Below are 19,344 nucleotides of genomic sequence, written 5' to 3'. Positions count from 1 at the left end.
TACTGTACTCAGAAGAAATAACTCCTGTAAAACTGGAAGGTGTAAATGGAGTAGGCTTGATGGAAAGTACAGTTATGTAAGTTATACTTTTCATAACAGTAAGTGTTTGAAGTCAAATCTGCTGCAATAGTCTATGATATAAGGGCTATATCCTGGCCTACGATATACCAACCAGCCAGCCCTCAAAAGACTCTGACTCCCCTCCACACTTGTGAGCAGGCAGCTGTAGCTTAAGCTCCAAAGGGAGAAAACAGCAGCCTGGATGTGTGGATGTGAAAGTACTTCAGGACTTTCCTGCCCCCCACCCCCCCAGGAAGGGGGGTGAGAGTATTGTTCTGAAAGGAAGACCCAACCTTATCACTATACAATGGCTTGGAAGACCCAACCTTATCACTATACAGTAAAAAAATAGGGGGGGGCTGGAGAGAGGGAGCAAATACTTCACCCCTGATAATATCAAGCATCCACTGATATGGTAATTGCAACTTACATAACTGTACTACGTTAATCAGTATATCTACTGCAGTAGCCTACGATATATGGGAAGATTACCATAGCTAATCTAACATGGGAGGTGGAAGGAGAGTTTAGGAATCCTTGGAGAATGGTTCCAAACAAGCTTTCAATGCAACTTGGTGGAGGAGGAAGAATCCAGACAGCAATGCTTTCTAGGAATATAAACCAATGACCCAGAACGCACCTTTAAAAAGCTTCTAGAATTCACCCTTCTCCAAAATACTATCAAAGAAAACAAGGGTCTAACCGAAAGTGCATAGACCCTGCCTGGAAAAGATTTATGGTGGGAATAACAAACAAACAAGAACTTCCAAGACAGCTGCACAGTGATCATAAACTTAATTTCGGCTCCATCAGCATGAAAAGAAAAACTGAAAAACGGCTGCCAGTAATTCTGACAGTTTCAGTGAAAATCAGTTACTGGCTAATAAGTACACCGCCTGGATGTCAGCAAAGAAGAAACTTAAGACAGCCTGAAAAAAATTCAGCTAGAAAAGGTGAAGAGAAAACGATGACTGAGAAGAATCCTGCAGCTGTTCAAAAAACAGTTCAAGCTCCAGCTTTGGTGCAAGACATGGCTTCCAGTAATTTAGAGGAAACAATAAATCAAATGTGCCCAGAGCTGATTAAAATAAATGAAACACTAAAGGAGTATATCACCTCAAATAAAAAAGGCTAGAAAATGGAAGAAACGTTAAACAGCTATTCAGATAAACTGATGAAACTGCAAAATAAGAGGCGGAGATGAAGAAAACAGCTGACTGAGTACGACACTTCTCAAAAGGAGCTGTTTCAAAAATGCTAGAGTTGGAGGACAGAGCATGCAGAGAAAACCTGAGATTTTCTGTTCTGCCAGACACACTGGAAGATTCAGACTGTATTAACTTTATGACAGCACTAATAAGTAACTGGGCTGGTATTCTACAGGCTGCTACAGCAGGATTTCTTAACTGAAAGGGCAGATCAAATGCATACCACAAACAAAGCCATGAGAAAGTAAGCCAAAACCTGTATTAGTAAAGATGCAATCATACCAGCAGAAAAAGTGGACCCTGACAAAACTGTGGCAGAAGGGCAAAGCATTAAAAACTGGAGATAGTACAGCATTTGTGGAAAACGATTCTTCACTGTATACCAGGCAGAAGATAGGCAAATTTATCCTAACAATCAGGGAATGTTGAGAGGCAGGTGTGAGATCCAAGCTGCTGTATCTAGCTGTCTTCAGAATAATTTTTCCAGGATAATCAATGACATTTTTTTTTCATGCAGAACATGCTAAGGAGGAAATAAAAGTTTATCCAAAACAAGGTGAGCCGTCAAATAGAAGAGGACTCTGCCTCTCATTCTCCTGACAAAGCTCATAAAGAAACTTTGCTACTGAAACATTTTCCAGTGTTCCAAATGAAAATACTTGAGAGACAGAAAAAAGCACGGCAGCTGATAAGGAGAATCTGCAGTAAGTTGGACTTAACCAGAGTTTGCTGTTGGGAGATGGAGATGAATAGGAAGGCGACCAGCAACAGTGAAATTAGTGAATAAATGTGAGACTATAAAGCATCAATCACATTTGTGAAATAAGGCTTTAGAACGGATGTTCCCCTCACAGGAATGGATACGGAGCAGGTTATGGTTAGTTGCCTATCAGGTGCAGGATCCTTCAAGTCAAGTCACACAAACACTCAAGTTACTCAAACACAAGTACCGGTATGACTCCGTCATAATCCATGTTGGGTTGGACAACTTGAGACAGAACTCACTTGACTATATGTAGACAGATATGACTGAGCTTTTAGATTATTTGTCACAGGCAGGTATAAGCCTAGCCTTAAGCAGCATTCTGCCTTCTCCAAGGATGATGCCACAACAGAGAGAAAAAAATGATTTACTTTTAACAACTGGCTTTGCTTCTGGTGTCAGTCCAAGAGGGATCCAACATCTGTCAGTCTGGGAAGACAAGGTCAACATGCCACGTTGCTTTGCCGGAGATGGTCTACACCTGTCTCCTCTACACTTTCGGATACTGGCAAAGACATTAGTTACCCCCCCATTATTTTTTTTTAGACAGTGTCAAAATAACCAACCTCCCAACATACAAAATCCTCTCTAGATAAACTCAAGGTTTTGCAGCTTAATGCTAGTAGTCTAGACAAGAAACAGTACTCCCTAGAAGCACTCCCCACTCTGGAAGATGCTGACATCTGTGTAGTCACCAAGCCATGGATCAAAGGCACAGAAAGCACCCCGGCCGTGCAGGGCTACAATGCCTTCCATACATTCAGACTACAAACTGAGCATCCAAGAACCACAGGAGAAGGAGTATCCATCTTCATTAAGGATAAGCACACCTCGACACTGGTCAAACAATATGAATCTCTTGAGCTACTCTATTTCCAAATAACTAAAGTTAAAGCCCCCTACCCACATCATAGCTAGCCACAGGTCCCCCACCATGAAACAGGAAAAGCATACCACATATCTGGGAATTACTGGAGTCACTTGCCATACAGCCAAACACCTTACTCATGTATGATTTCAACTATCCTACCATGGACTGGGAAACACACAAGACCACAAACATGCTGGCTCAGAGGTTCTTGTACACTGTCAATGCAAATGCTCTGAACAGCTAGTCAGCACACCCAAACGGGGTCAAATGTCCTGGACATAGTACTCTCTAACATGGGAGAGCACTGCACCCATCCCTGTGTGATCTCCTTTCTGAAAAGATCGGACCATAAATCAGTGTTGTAGTATGTAATTATAGAACCAGACACTCCATCAAGCTAAAAAACCCTTAAGAATTTTTCAAAGACAAACTACCTCCTACTAAGTGATGATATAAGTCCCCTCGTACACAGATAACATGGACTCCTATGCAGAGGTATACACCAATGCCCTGTATAATCACTTAAGCAGTTATACAGAATTGGCTGTATCTGACTAGATTAAAACCAGGTCTTATAAAAAAAAACAAGCCACACTGGTGGACCCCTAGTATAAACAGGCTACATAACAAGAAAAAGAAACTAATGTCCAAGAACAAGAGGGAAATGGCTCAGCAGAGGAAGAAATCCTTGTCTAGTTTACACAAACAAATTAGAGATCTTGTCAAGTCCTTCAAAGCTAATTATGAAGCAAAAATAGCCTCCCTAGCTAAGGATAATCACAAGGATTCTTTAACTTTGTCTGAAATCTAAAAAGGAATACCCAGCTATGTTCTGAACTAGTTGCGGATGGCAAGTTAAGTTAGTTAAGTGGAGGTAACAGCCGAGCTGCTAGCTGACAGATTTGGGCAAACTTCACCCCCCTGTCCCCTGCAGTCATCCCCCAAATTACATCTGCCAGCATTACTCAACCTATTATCTCAAGGCAGGCAGCAGATCATCTGAGCTCTCTCCAAGGACAAAAACAAAGCATCAAAGGGACCAAAAAACTTCCCAGGTTGCCTTTTAAACAACTTAAAACATGACCTAGCAGAACCACTTGGATCCCTGTTTAACCACAGCCTACAGACTGGCTAAGTTCCAGGGAATGGATGACAGTAACAGTAATCTCTCTGCACAAAAGAGAATAGGCCTATAAGCTTGACTAGCCTCATCTGCAAGGCCATAGAAAAAAAAATCATTACAGACCTTATTAACAAGGGCATAGGTAATCTCCAAACTCTGGAAGCAACCCAGTTCAGATATGTTAAAGTTAGATCACGATTGTTAAACATGGTTGACTTCTTCAAGAAAGTCACACAGCCTTGGAAATGAGAAAGACTGTGCATACCACCTATCTTAACCTAGCCAAGGCATTTGACATAATCCCTCACTCGGTTACTAAACAGAAACTCTCCCAACTGGGAAATAACACCTACATTATCACATTACCAGATGGGTAGCCAACTGGCTCACCAACAGGACACATACTGTCAGAGTGAGTGACTTCACCTCTAGCAAAAGACCAGTTCACCAATGGCATACTACAGGGTTCTGTGCAGGGCCCCCTTACTGTTCAGAATTTATTTCTCAGAAGTCCAGGCAAACTTGGATGGCCTGTGCCTGATCAAGTTCACTCACTACTGCAAATTAGGAGCAATCACTGAGCCCCCTTGTTGTTAATATACTGCAGAAAGAGTTAATGCACACAAATGACTGGTGCTAAAAGCCATGGATTAAAGCTAAATGCAAACAAATGTATTATTACTTCCTTTGGGAAAGATTGTACACCCAGCGGTATGAGATCTGGGCACACAGGCTGACAGCAACCTGAACTTTCACCACAGAGTATCCACAGTTGTAAAGAAATCCTTCTATGTGGCACTTCTTATAAGTAAAGGCATTACATCTAGATCTAAGGATGTGATACTTCCATTATACTCAGCTCTCAGACCAATAATTATGTACACAAACACCTGCAACAACTGGAGAGACCACAGAGGTTTTTCACCAAAAATTACAGGGTACACAAAACAAGTAATACATGGAAAGACTGAAAGCCTTGTCAATGTATTCTGCCTCATACAGGTTGCTAAGTGGTGACCTGTGCCTGACAAAGTACAGTCTCTGACCCGGCCCTGTTGGAAATGCTATAAATTCATAAATCAAACTGCATAAGGGTCACTCACTCCAGGTATCTTAATCTAGCCTTTGATATGAACAGGTCATGCTGGAGACACAGATATATCTCCCAGAGACTGCCACTTCCCCTGGAACAAGCTTCCAATTCACATGAAACAGAGAACCTCCCTGACCCTCCAGAAACTCAAAGATCAATGGATGGTCAACCGTAAATTCACACCTGGGGTGGCGCCCATGTCCCTCATGGACAGAGGAAGTCGGTATTAACTACCACAGACCCTTAACTCTGTGGACTTCACTCACCTAACCACCAACAATTGGGGCAACTTGGGATAAATATGGCTTGGATTGTAAGGGCTCTAGTACCATTAGCCTAGTAACCTTCTATGAACCTATGAAACAAAAAAAAATGGCTGAGAACGATTGGACTTTCATTGACTGTTTTTTTTTTTTCAACAAAAAAATCCTTATTAAATTATCATGTATGACATAGGCAATCTTACATTTCTATAAATGAAAATAAACCATAGCAACACAATCTCGGCTCCAAACACTGTACATTACAAACTGTGCCGACACAACTGCAGCTGCAAACATCATACATCCCTTTTAATATATCCAGTCATAGTCAGTCATCCATTACATAACTCATTTAAACCTTACCTTCTTTTAAACCTTGTTCCTCCCCTGCATGTATTGATCCCACATTTCCCATTTTTTCCTATGTAATTTGCTCCTACCCTTTTCTAAAGATCCCAATTTCAGTTGTTTTATCTCAGTTACTATCTTCGCTATGTCTAGTAAACTTGGTTTAGACTTTGATTTCCATTTTCTACTAACTGTTTTGTTTTGGCAGCCATCATAATTGACTCAGCAAGGCCTTACTAATGTCTAGGCAATTCCGATTATGTATCATAGATAAAAAAAATAATTTCCCTAGTTACTCCAATTTTCTCACCCATCATCTCCAATAAAGCAGTCTGCAGGGAATCTTTAAAGCCTGCCAACTCATTACACTCCCAGAAAATATGTTCAAAGTTACCTCTTTCTTTCCCATCACACCTCCAACATTTGCTGTCTACCTGAGGAAAAACTGTTTGGCGTCTACACAGGTATTTTTTATAACCCAAGCAAACACTTCCAGGCAAAGTTCCCAAATCTTCTAGCTTCTGTTACTTATTTGGGAGACATACATATATCCCCTCATTGTAAACTTGTGAATTACTTATCCAGTCTCTCTTCCCAATCCTTCCCAACCTCCTCTGATTGATTCTTATAGTTACCATGCAATATTTTATATGTTCTAATTCCTTTCTTAACAGCAACTTCTGTTCTAGAGTCTTCTGAAAACTCTACCAGTGCTGGTCTTTCATTCAGGACCCCACAATTTCCTTCTCTTTGCCTATACTCTGATATCAATCCTTGATATGGAAGGTAATCTCTAAACTGCAGTCCAAATAAGTTCTTGGCATCTTCCTATTCTGTTACCTTTTTCTCTCTAATTATTAGCTCCTAAATTCTTGGTTCCTTTGTCAGTTTTCTCCGGTATATTTCTGCCCCCCCTCTTGCTTATTGTCTGCATCCCTAATTATAGTCATCCCTCTCGGCAGAATCTTCTCCCTCCATTCTTGTGTTGGCTTAGTTCCTAGAATACCTTCTGCTACTTTATGCCTATAATGTTCTGTATGATTATTGTTCTCTTTAAAGGTCTGCATCCAAAATCCCCAGTCTTTCCCTCAGCCCCACCCCCCCCAAATTTCATCATCATCTCTTTCCACTCTGAATTATAGTTTTCTGTTTGTGATATATATATATATATATATATATATATATATATATATATATATATATATATATATATATATATAGGAGCCTTAACTGTGTTGCTCTGAAATGCTTCTTCAACTTGGGTAATCCCAATCTGCCCTGTTCTATTGGAAAAATCATTTTATCCCACTTGACTCTTGCCATCTTCCCCTTCCAGATAAAATCCTTCAGTTCTTTATTAATTGCTATCCACAACTTCTCCTCTGGTTAATACAATATGCCTGACCTATGTATAAGACTAAAGGGACTAAAAACATTTTAACTGCTTGTATCTTACTATTGATACCCATATAACGGAGCTTCTATTTTCTGTTTTTTAATTATATTTTGTTTAGTCTTTTCACACATTTCCTTAGCTGTCACACTGGTATCATTTTTAATCTATACATCTCGATACTTCATTTTATCATGTCCCCATTAAGTATGGATATTGCTGAACCAATTCTTATGTGGGTACATAATTTACAGCTATTGCTTTTGTTTTAGCTTCATTAAGTTTGTAACCTGAAAATGTATGAAACTATCTCATTATGTTCTACAGCACAGTAATGTCCCTTTCTGGTTTTGTCAGGTATAAAATAATGTCATCTGCAAATACAGCCAGTTTTTCTTGACTACCATACCAATTATATCCTTAAATTTCTAAGTCCCTTATTTTCTTTGTCAATAGTTCTAAATATAATGCAAATAACAAAGGGGAGAAAGAACACCCTTGTCTGGTTCAAGCAGAGATTATGAGAGCAGACCTCAACCACTTCAGTTTTTGCCTCCGATCCCTAACATATCTTCTAAATCAACCTTATAATTTTATCTGGGAATGCAAATGCTTACATTGCTCTGCTCATAAAATTCCAGCTTACTCTGTCAAATGCTTTCTTTGCATCAACATCAACCAACAAAAATGGTATTTTCTTACATTCTGCTTCCCTCTGGATCATCACTGTTCTGTTACTGTTGTCAAATGTTTGTCTCCTTTCCACAAAATCACACTGATCCATATCCATCAATTTTGGCATCACTTTTGCCATTTTTTAGCCATTACAGACAAACACGTTACAATCATGATTTAGTACTGAAACAGGCTTGTATGATGCTGGATCTGATGGATCTTTACCCTCTTTAGGTATTACAGCTACTACCACTTTCTACAAGGATGTTGGTACTTCTCCTCCTCTTAAAATATTGTTGAACAAAACCTTCCAGATATTTATCAGTCTTTCCCTCCTAGCTTCCAAATTTCCAAAGTATTACCATCTATTACTGGGGACTTTCATGTAGATTGGTTATACATCACCATTTTATCTCATTTCCTCCTATCCTGTCAGTAACTGAGCCTCCTCTACCTCTAACCTTGGCATATTTAATTTTTCCATAAACATTCCCATTTGTAGCTTTTCTTGATTTCCATATTCCCCTGCTTTATATGTAGACTTTCACAGAATTTCTGAAATATTTCTAATACTTCTACAGGATCCCTTATTATTTTCTTTGTTATAGGTTCCCAAAACCCCTGTTGACAGCCCTTTCTACTTTATATTGCCTGAGTCGTTGTGCTAAAAATTTTTGTACTCTAGAGTTATTATCAAAAAAGCAGTTGATTAACAGCGATCATTCTAAACTCATGCATATTATAGAGGTAATCCCTTATTTTCTGTTTAGCATTCTGCAGGTGTTCCTCTTCTAATTCTGTGAGACTCAAACTATTTTGCAATACTTTAGATTTGTCAGTCCCTCTGAATAATTCTTGTTACTTCTTAACCACATTTCCCTTTCATTATTTCCACCCTATTTTTAAATTCCAGTTAAATGTTATCCCACTCCCTAGCTATATTCAACAGACAGGCTGGAAAGTGCCAGTGTCTCATTTTTATTTTCTTACCTTGTGTTTTTATTTTAGTTATTATTGGCACATGATCCGAAATAGTTTACTGGATCTGTATAAAGACCTTCAATTAATTGCACACATTACTGTGAAATGTAAAGTCTGTCTAGATTATCTCAGTTTTTGTATCTTGGGGAATAATATTTAAATTCACTCCGAAATCCTAGCACTGAATGGACATCTTCCATGCCAAATATTTTCAGATTTTTTTTTTTTTAAACTCTACCCTCCTTTGTTACATTTTTCCCTTCTGGGCCCTGACACACATCTTCAATGTTGCACATCAAATTCCAGTCCCCACCTTTTAAGTAATATTCCTTGCTGAAAATTGATTATTTCTCCCAGAATTTTCTTAAGCTCCATTATGGGAGTTTTCACAGGAATATAAATACATGTGCCAGTGTAATCCTCCTCCCTTGCTAGTAGCCCTTTACTACTACAAATATACCATTACTGTATTTTTATCCTCTTCTATTACTATTAGAGCTCCTCTTGAATTTAATATAAGTACTCCTCTCTTCCCTTGCCCCAGGTATTCTGCTGAATAACCATTCTGGAAACTTTTCTTTACCAAATTCACACGTTCACCTCTTTCCAAGTATCTCCCATGTAGCAAAGCTATTTGCACTCTCCATTTTTTAATGTAGTTTAGTACTCTTTCTTTTTTTTTTTGTATTTATCTGTGAGACCATTAACATTTAAAGACATTACAGAAAGAATCATATTCTTAAGGGATTCTTATTAACCACCCTTTATGTGTAACAGATTTTTTGTTAAAATGTCTAGTTCCAGCTTTTGTGTTACATGCATGCACTGTTTGGCAGGGTAATCTTTTATACAACTGTTTCTTGTCATCTCCATTTCAGCCTATGTCACACCTTGCAGAACTTTTTGTTTTATTGAAAATCCTTAAACACACAAACACACACATACACACACACACACACACACACACACACACACACACACACACACACACACACACACACTACCTCCTTAAACCTATTAACTTAATAATAACACACAAAACTATGCACACCATCAAAAATTGAAGTTTTACCCTCCTGACAGGAACAAAAGTTCCAAACTGACAGCCACAAACATAGATTCAAGCTAAACAGAAAGAAAGATTATCCATGCTAAGACGCACGGTAGAGCCTGTGATTATATTAAGTGTTGTCTGGTTTTGCCTTATCTTTACAGTTCTCTCAGCTGGGAAAACACCTGAATGCTTTCAGAAAATATTTTCTCCATGCCATTTATCTTTATCAGATTGTCTGCTAGTGATATGAGAACCAGATACACAACTGTTTACTAAAACAAAAGCTTTATAATATTCAGTATTCTTTTTTATTTATCTGGTTTCTGGTAAAACTTGTTACTATATAAAGTTAATGGACTTAACACAGTCAATGCCCTTTGCAAGAATGAGAAAAAAAAACACATTGATTTGTTTCTTTTGTCATGCTCTTTTAACCAGATCTCTCATTTCTTAAATCTGAACAAGGAGAAAGAGAGAGGTAGGGAGAAAGGAAGACAAACAAAAAAAAAAAAAAACATGGGCACCTATTTAAATTAGTATTCCCATTACACTTAAAAATAACTGAGCATTTTTCCTTTATAAGATGCAAAGAAAATCATGCACCACTTTAACACTATTAAGAAAAAAATGTTTGACTTACAGTTTACTTTCTCCCTTCTCTTCCCCTCTCCTGAGTATTTTTCTGAACATTAATGACGTGACGTAGGGCATATGCTTTACAGTTTAACAAAATCCAAAAAAGTCCAGTATTTTCAGACTTTCTAGTTCTGTCCTGCTTCACAACTATAATTATTGCTTTGTAATCCCACATTTGTCAATTTCCAATTTGACAAACAATAATGACATGAAGTAGGCTTTAGAGTCCCTACAAGTTTAACAAAGTCCAAGAAAATCCAATATTTCCAGATTTTCTTCAACTCCTGTTCATCTCCATCTCCCAAACCCCATCTTTGCTTCTTCTCCAGTGCACTTTCAGTTCTTCTAGCCAATTCCTGTGCTTTTTTCCATCTCTCAAGCATTTTCCGTTGAAACACTTTGAGAGGTTTCACTGGCACAGTCTCTCTGTGGTCTTTATTACCAGAAGGGCAAGAAGCAGAATCTCCTTCTGTTTCATAGCTTACTTTTTGCTGGACAAATTTTTGTATTTCTTCCTTAGCATGTACTTCATCAAAACATGTTTTTGTTCCTCCAGGGAAAAATATTTTGAAAATAGCTGGGTACAGTACCTTGAATCTCACGCCTGCTTCTCGATATTCCCTGAACAATGAAAAAAATTACTCATCTTCTGCCTGTTGTTCAGTGAGTAGTCATTCTTCACAAACACTCTGCTATCTCCTACTTTTAGTACTTTGCCCTTCTGCCACAGTGTTGTCAGACAACTCCTTCTGCTGGTAAGATTGCATTTTTACTATTAATGGTCTAGGTTGTTTTCTCATAGCCAGATTTGGAGCATTACCATGATGTGCCCTTTCAATTAACAATTCATACAGTGAAACACCAGTCCAGTTGCTTATTTGTGCTTTAATGAAATTAATACAGTCTGCTTCTTCCAACTTCTCAGGTACAGCAGAAAATCTAAGTTTTTCCCTATGTGCTCTGTCCTCTAATTCTATTATTTTTAAAACATCTCTTCTTGTGCAGGCTCATATTCAGCCAGCCTTTTTGTCATTTCAACCTCTGAGTTTTGCAGTTTATCACCTTATCTGAGTATCTGTTTAAAGGTTCTTCCATTCTTTGATTGTTTGAGGTGATATAGTCCATCAGTATTTAATTGATTTTAGTCAGGTCTGTGTGCAGTTGCTTTATACTTTCCTCAAGGTTACTGGAGGTCAAGTCTGGTGCTTGCACTTATTTTTGCTGTACAGCTACAGTACTTTTCCCAGGCATTGTTTTTCCATCACCCTTTTGTAGCTGACTTTCCTTCAAATCTTCTGTACTTCTTTTTTCCTGGCACCCAGGCAGTGCACTTACTAGCCAGTTACTGAAATTTACTCAGAAATCCAGGTCTACTGGCTTTCTTTTCTAAGCTTCTATTTTCACACTGGGAGAGATAGAATCAATGTGCAGCCATCTTTCTTGTAAGTTTTATTGACAATGTTAAACTTCTGGGTGGGACTGAAAAGTGCACACCTCACTTCATGTCACTAACATTTGGAAGGATACTAAAAAGAAAAAAAATGTAACTAAGGAAATCAAATGTGGTTCTTAACAGTATTTGTATAAAACATTTAATGACAAACTGCATGTTATATAATAAAACAGACTTCTGTAGGATGTCAGTGGTATCAAAAATAAGGGGATGAGGGTAAGTCTTTTCAGTAATCTTTGTAAATATTCAGTGTGAGTCGAGAAGTCTGCAGCTGAGGGAAGTTGTACATTCTCTTCTTCTATTCCCATGGAGACAAGCAGGCAAATAATCTTCCGTTCTGAGCATTGTTTGCTGATGGAAATATAAAAGTAAAAGGTACAATGGCAAGAAGTTGAATAAAAAATTAAGTATGAAATTACTGGAAGTGAATAAGAGAGAGCCTTCCTAGCAGTCTAAATGCTTCAATGCATTTACTAGCAAAGTGCATAATTTAGTTTTATTTGAAGACAGCCAGTGTAGTTTTTGTTAAGGCTAAAAGTTTATGTTTTTATTTTTTGTATATCATGGAGAGGAAAAGAGATAAGAAAAGATCAGACAACAAAAGTGCACGTGGGGGAACATGCTGTAACATGCACTTTAATATGGATAAGCTTAATTTTTGGTTATATAATGCCTGTGGATGCAGGTATTTGGGACAACTGTTCCTATCAATACAGTTAAACTTCTTTATTTCAAGATGTACGCAAGTTTTGTGTATTTGAAGATGTACGTAGTTTTGTGTACTTGTTTTAAGTTAACAGGTTCTGTGGGCAGGATAGAAAGTTTTCATTAAAACAAACCAATTTTGAAAAAATGTGACACGAGTTCAAATGGAGATGACAAGAACCAACTATATAAAAGATCAATCTGCCAAAAAGTAGTGGGTGCATGTAACAATATAGTTGAAAATATACATTTAAAAAAGCTGTCACATATAATAGATGGTAATAATAACTTCTTATCATAAAAGCCATGTTATCCATATTTACTTTGGAATGTAAATGGACTCACAGGTCTAGGCAAAAAAGTAAGAGTATTGAATTACATTACGAAATTCAGAATACAAATAGTAATGCTGCATGACACACATTTGGAAAGAAATGAGCATGTCAATTTGATAAAGGATTTTGGGAGGGATATTTAGCAGAACATCAGACACAAGGAAAATGGGAGCAATTACAATAAGTGCTAGAGGAGTTCCAACAGTGATAGAAGAGGAAAAAAGATAATAATGGTAGATCTGTGGCAGTAAGAGGCTACTGGCAAAGTAGGAGGTTTATGCTGATATGTATTTATATTCTACGTAAAACTACTATTATGGAGTTTAAGAAAAATTTGCAAGAAATAACCAGCTTTATACAGGGAATATTACTTACAGGTGGGGACTAGAATTTGATTTACAACAGTGAGGAATTATCTGGGGGACCTAGAAGGAAAAATGTGCCAAAAGAGGGTAGATTTCTGAAGAAATTTATGAAAATATTTGGTACTGAAGACGAGAATTCAATAGTAGGAACTCTGAGGCAATTTACATATTATTCCACAAGGCACATTAACTGGCCAAGACTAGACAATTTATATTTCACAGGAACATGTGCATTTAATTCGAAGCTTCGACATACATCCAATAACAATTTCAGATCATGCTTCAATAAAAATTAAGATAAAAATGCAGGGTAATGAAGCAAAAATGAGACACTGGTGGTTTTCCACCTACCTGTTAAAGACAGAGGAATTTACAGAATGGGTGCTGGAAATTATTCGAGAGTTATTAGAGAAGACAGACATTTCTTCAGAAGTTTTAGCTAGTTAAAGGTAAACAATGAAAATGGAGTTTAAAAACAGGGTAGAAATAAAAGGAATAGAAATATGTTTAAAAAGTAACAAATTATTTATGTGGGTGACAAAGATTAAAGTACAGCAGAATATGGAGAATCTCACAGAATAAGAAGAGGTGTAACTGCAGAGTAATAATGAGGAAAATAAGGGAGTATCTGGATAATATGCACAAGTTTAGAAAGACTGCTGTTAAGCAACCGTTTTCTGACAATAAACTCCAAAGGACAAAAACGTTTAGCACAATGACTTAAGCAGCAGAAAGTATAAAGGTTGTTGCCACATTTAGGGAGCCTACAGCAAGAAAAATAACCAGAGATCCTGTAGAGGAATTACAAAATATTTCAGAAGTGTTATGAAAATGTGTATAAAGCAGAGAAATGTTGAAATCAAGAAAGAACATAAATGGAAATATTTATTCAAGACTTAAGAATGCCAAGGTTAGAGGTAGATGAGGTTCAACAATTAACATTTAAGATAGGAAATTAGAGAAAAAATGCTGATGTATAATCAATCTGCAGTAAAGTCTCAAGGAACAGATGGTATTCATGTGGAAACTTGAAAGCTAGGAGGGAAGAAAGTGATAAAGATCTTGAAAGTTTTGTTTATAAGTATTTTAAAAGGAGGGGAAGCACCAAAATCCTGGAAAAAAGCTGTGGTGGCTTTAATACATAAAGACAGTAAAGATCCAGCTTCATATAGGCCCATTTCAATTTTGAACCATGATTATAAAGTATTTATGTCTATAATGGCTAAAAAATACAAAGGGTGTTGACAAAACTGATATATATGGGTCAATGTGGTTTTGGAGAGGGGATGCAAACTTCTGAAAACAACAATGATGATCTAGAAGGAAGCACAATGCAAGGAAAATACCAGACTTGCTGGTGGGTCTTGAAGTACAGAAAGCATTCAACAGAGTAAGCTGGGATTTTATGAGTAAAGTAACGGAAGCATTTCCATTTGCTGATACAATAATAAGGTTACTTAGCATGCTATATTAGGGATCAGAGTAAAAAATCTAAGTGGGAGGGTTCCTCTGTAATAACTTGTGTCTGAAGGGAGGAACATGGCAGGGGTGTCCTCTTTCCCTTTTGTTATTTGCAATATATTTAGAACCACTGGCAGAGAAAGTAAGGCACTCAGAAATTCAAAAATATAATCGGTATGGTAGTCAAGAATTTGCAGATGGTTTTATTTTGTACCTAATGAAACCAGAAAATGACATCTCAGTGTTGTATAACATTCTGAGAAAGTTCTGTTTCTTTCAGGATATAAAATTAATGAAGGTAAACAAAGTAAATAACCATTAATAAATAACTGTTACCTAGATCCAAAGAAGTCATTATCTCACTGTACTCTGCCCTTATTAGACCAAAGAGTATAATGCTCCCTTTAGTATGTACTTGACCAGCCATATGCAGTAACTAAAATGATCTTAGAGGTTCTTTACAAAAAGGATACAAGGTGTAACAAACCTGCCTTATGCTGAGTACCTTAAAGCCCTTTCCCTCTACTCAGTCTCCTACAGATTGCTGTGGGATTATCTATGCCTGGCTTACAAGGCATATGCAAACTCCACACTTATAAATCTCCTACATATTCATAAGTCAAAGAGTACCAGAAATACATGGCCTAGGGACATGAATTTTGTCTGTGACAAACAGAACATACTGGAGAGACAGATGCATGCCCCAGAGACTGCCCCTCCTTTGGAACAGGCTTCCCATCTATGTGAAGCTGAGTTTGTCTATTAGCCAGTTTAAGTGCAACCTAGAGAAGTGGATGGGGAATAGGAAATTTACACCAGGTCTGGCACTTATGTCCCTTAGGGACAGGGCTAGCTTATAAATTTGTCTGTCAATGTCCTATCCAGACACAAGACATCATTATTCTTTCGGAAAAATTTAGCTAGGCTTAAAAAAGCCTTACAGGTCACTTAGTCAGTTAACACTCTATGAATCTATAAGGCTACAACTGTAAAGTATGTACCCACACACGAACTGGTTCAGCAATACTCATTTATGAGGACATGATAAAATGAAGTATTTAGGAGTATGGTGGGTTAAAAAGAACACTCTTATGGCAGCTAAGGATATGCAGAAAGTGACTAAACAGAAGAAGATACAAAAACTGAGAAACTGGAAGCTCTTGCCTATGGATATGGATAGCAAGATACAAGCAGTAAAAATGTTTTTAGTCCCTTTAGTTTTATGCACAGGTCAAGCATATTTTTTTGTCAACCAGAGAAGTTCTGAACAGTAATTAATAAAGAGCTGAAGGATGTTATCTGGGAGGGGAAGAGTCAAGTAGGATAAAAAGTTAGGCATCTTGTACAGAACAAAAGCCTACCTAAAAGAGAGAACTAGAGAAACCATAACTACAGCAAATATATTACCTACCCTACTGTATGCCTCCCCACTCTTTACTAACCTACAAATGCCCACAAAGCAGGAACAATGCTGAAATAAAATCCCTCGCTTTGCTGCAAATCACCCCTTTAGAACTTAGTGTTCTGACCTTAAACTAACTTGGACTTAACTCCCACATCACCCCCACTATAGTCAGCTACTGCTAGCTCATACTCTAATATACTACCCTGACAAAGTATCTGGCACAAAAAGGCATGCTTCAATACAACCACCGTACCAAAGCTCTTCACTCTAAAAACAAACTCCTCCTCTCCGTCACTAAAGCCGAAAATGCACTGAGAGCCTCCTTATAAACAAAGTCTACAGAGACTTTCTGGAATGCCATCCCACATGCCCTCAGGCTACTTGAAAACTAACAGGCATTCAAAACACATCTAAGAAAACACTACTCAACATCCTGGTTCTTTAGCTGTACATCTCTCTGATAACCACAGCATCTTTGCTTTTTTCCTCCTCTTTTACTACACCTCTGTTTTCCACCTCTCTGTTATTAACTGTCATTCTGTCTTTACCCACCCCATTCTCTACCTATGCCTCTCTTAACTCCTACCACTTATTTCATTTATCTCACAATTAAATCAACCTTTTGATTTCTACCCTTTGTAAATAACTCAGTACTCTGAACTGTGACATCTTATATTATGACATTTATCCTTAATGCATACTTATTTATTTAAGAATATCTGTAAAGAGTATAATTAGTACAGCCTATCTGTTATATGTACAGTTGCTTTACTGCGGTGGTGGTGCTGCGATACCGTTGTCGCCTCACAGTAAGACGTTGTCCTGTTCGATTCTCAGCTAAAGCATCTTCTGTGTGGAGACATGCGTGAATGGGCGTACCTTCGTTGAAGGTTGTGCGTCAGGGCCAGCAACTCTGCACGTAAAAATCTACTGCCAATCATTAGCGGACTGGAGTTCCGCTGTGGCGACCCCTAACCGGGAAAAGCTGAAAGACACAACAACAACCATCTTATCTACTTTGACATTGTACAATTTATTTTAATTATACCCTACTTGAAACAGTTCATAGTGAATAACTTAAAATATTTTGTTTGTACTGTATGTACCAGATCTTTCTCCCCAGACCTCTGTTAAAAAGTGGCCTTTGTGACCAGCCAGACCTCCCTAGTCAACAAATGCAAAAAAAATAAAATAAAATAAGTACTTACCATAACGTTCCATCTGTGTTGTCCATTTTCATTCTTCCTTAACTACTGGGTTCAGATCCGATCCTTGGATCCAGCTCAGCCATTATTATAGCTCGTGGCCACCTAAAAGCTCTCGAGCTCCTCCCTACCCACAATGCAACAACCCATAACACACCTCAGATCTTGTTTGCTAGACTACATAAAGTAAGAGATATTAACATAATGCTGACAGAAGAAGCCATTATCTGGGGCTCAATATAAGGCACAGCAGTGTCCTTATAAACTATCATTCTTCCAGAATTCCATAATGAGAAAGAATGAGGGTTGGTGGGTGGGGAGTTGAAGAATGAAAATGGACAACACAGATGGAACGTTGTAGTCAGTACATAATGAAAACTGACATCAGATAAAAAAGTTAATTCCACAACTACTGGGACAGAGTCCCCAGCTACCTGAAATTATGGGAGGAATTTAAGGAAGGGCATTCCTAAGCACAGATGAACCAAAGACAGATCTTCCCCTCAAGACCAGATCTAGCTTGTAATCAGTAATAAAGGTATGACGATTAGCCCAAACTGCAGCTGCACATATACTGCCCATGGAATTCCTAGATAAAAATACTGACAAAGTTGCCATGGATCTAGCTGTGTGGGCTCTTAAGAGGTTTTGAGAATGAGATACCCAATTTATTGTAGACAAAAGATGTACAGTCAATAAGTCATCTTGCCAAAGTTACCTTTTTAACAGATTTACCTATTTTGTAGTCCACAAAGGATACAAACAGTTAATCAGATTTTCTAATTTATTTTGTTCTATGTAAACAGACAATTAACTGTCTATGAATGTCTAACAAGTGTAACATGTACTCTTCCTTTGCTCTTAAATTTTGGAAAGACGGGCAGATTAATGGACTGGTTGATACTGGATTCTGACACCACCTTACTGGTTTGTAAAGTTATCCTATCCCTATGAAAAATCAACTAGGGAGGTTTTAGAGGGCAATGTTCAAAGTTCTAAAATTCTTCTGGCTGAGGTAATGGCCACTAGAAAGACAGTTTTCCACATCAGAAATTTAAGATCACATTTTCCTGTTGGTTCAAAGGGGTCATGAATTAAGGCCTCCAGCAGCAGATTCAAGTCCCATGGAGTAGGGTCTTAAAAAGGAGGTCCGAGTAGAACAGTACCTCTCAAGAAGGTCTCACAAAGCTTAGATGAGGCCAGGAAAGAATTTTCAAATCCTGTATGGAAGTTAAGATTACTACTAACTGAACGTTAATGGTTGAGAAGCTAGCTCTGTTGCTGAAAACTGTTGACAAAAACTCAAGAACAAGTTAAAAGGGTAAATGTGTTTCTGATGCACCCAAAAAACAAACCTCTTCCATTTACTTCTGTAAAGTTTCCTCGTAGCAGGTTTATGGGAAGATAAAAGTATATTACAGACAGGGGACGACAGCATAGGTTGGCTGGCTATAAACGGAAGAGGAGAAACCACTCTGTCAACTTTAGCTTTGAGACATCTGAGTGAACCATGCCTGTCGGCTGAGAAAGGAGGCCTGGAATCAGATCCAGAATACAAGGTGGGTAAAGTAGGTGAGACCAAAGAAAGGGGAACCAAACCTGTCGAGGACAGTAAGGTGCAATAAGGATGACTTTGCTCTTCAACCTGGCACCTTTCTGTAGAAATTTGGGGGTCAAGGTAGTCGGGGAATAAGCATAGAGAGACCGGTGGCCCAATTGTGGAGCAGAGCATCCCTTGGTGATTCCCCTAGTGGGGGGATCAGGGCAAAGAAGCTGCTGCAGTTGTTGTTTAGTTGAGAAGCAAAAAGATTACAGCAAGGCTGGCCCTATTGACGGAAAATAATTTCTGTTACTTTCATGTTGAGAGACCTCTCATGAGGTAACACAATGGACCTGCTCAATTTGCCTTCTATCATACTGGACTTCCCAGGAATGTGCACTGCAATC

At 38.1% G+C, this 19,344-nt stretch overlaps 1 protein-coding gene across 11 annotated transcripts in view; it reads right to left on the bottom strand.

Moving 5' to 3' along the window:
• Positions 1-19,344, bottom strand: part of BRD8 (bromodomain containing 8) — a 1,923,539-nt gene that overhangs the window by 1,277,675 nt on the left and 626,520 nt on the right. The gene's annotated exons all lie outside the window — the stretch shown is intronic.

Source organism: Protopterus annectens, chromosome 4.part0 (assembly GCF_019279795.1).
Source record: "Protopterus annectens isolate FY-2018-M chromosome 4.part0, PAN1.0, whole genome shotgun sequence".
Lineage (NCBI taxonomy): Eukaryota > Metazoa > Chordata > Ceratodontiformes > Protopteridae > Protopterus > Protopterus annectens.
The sequence above is the reverse complement of the archived record's forward strand: the minus strand, read 5'-3'. Positions and strand labels throughout refer to the sequence as shown.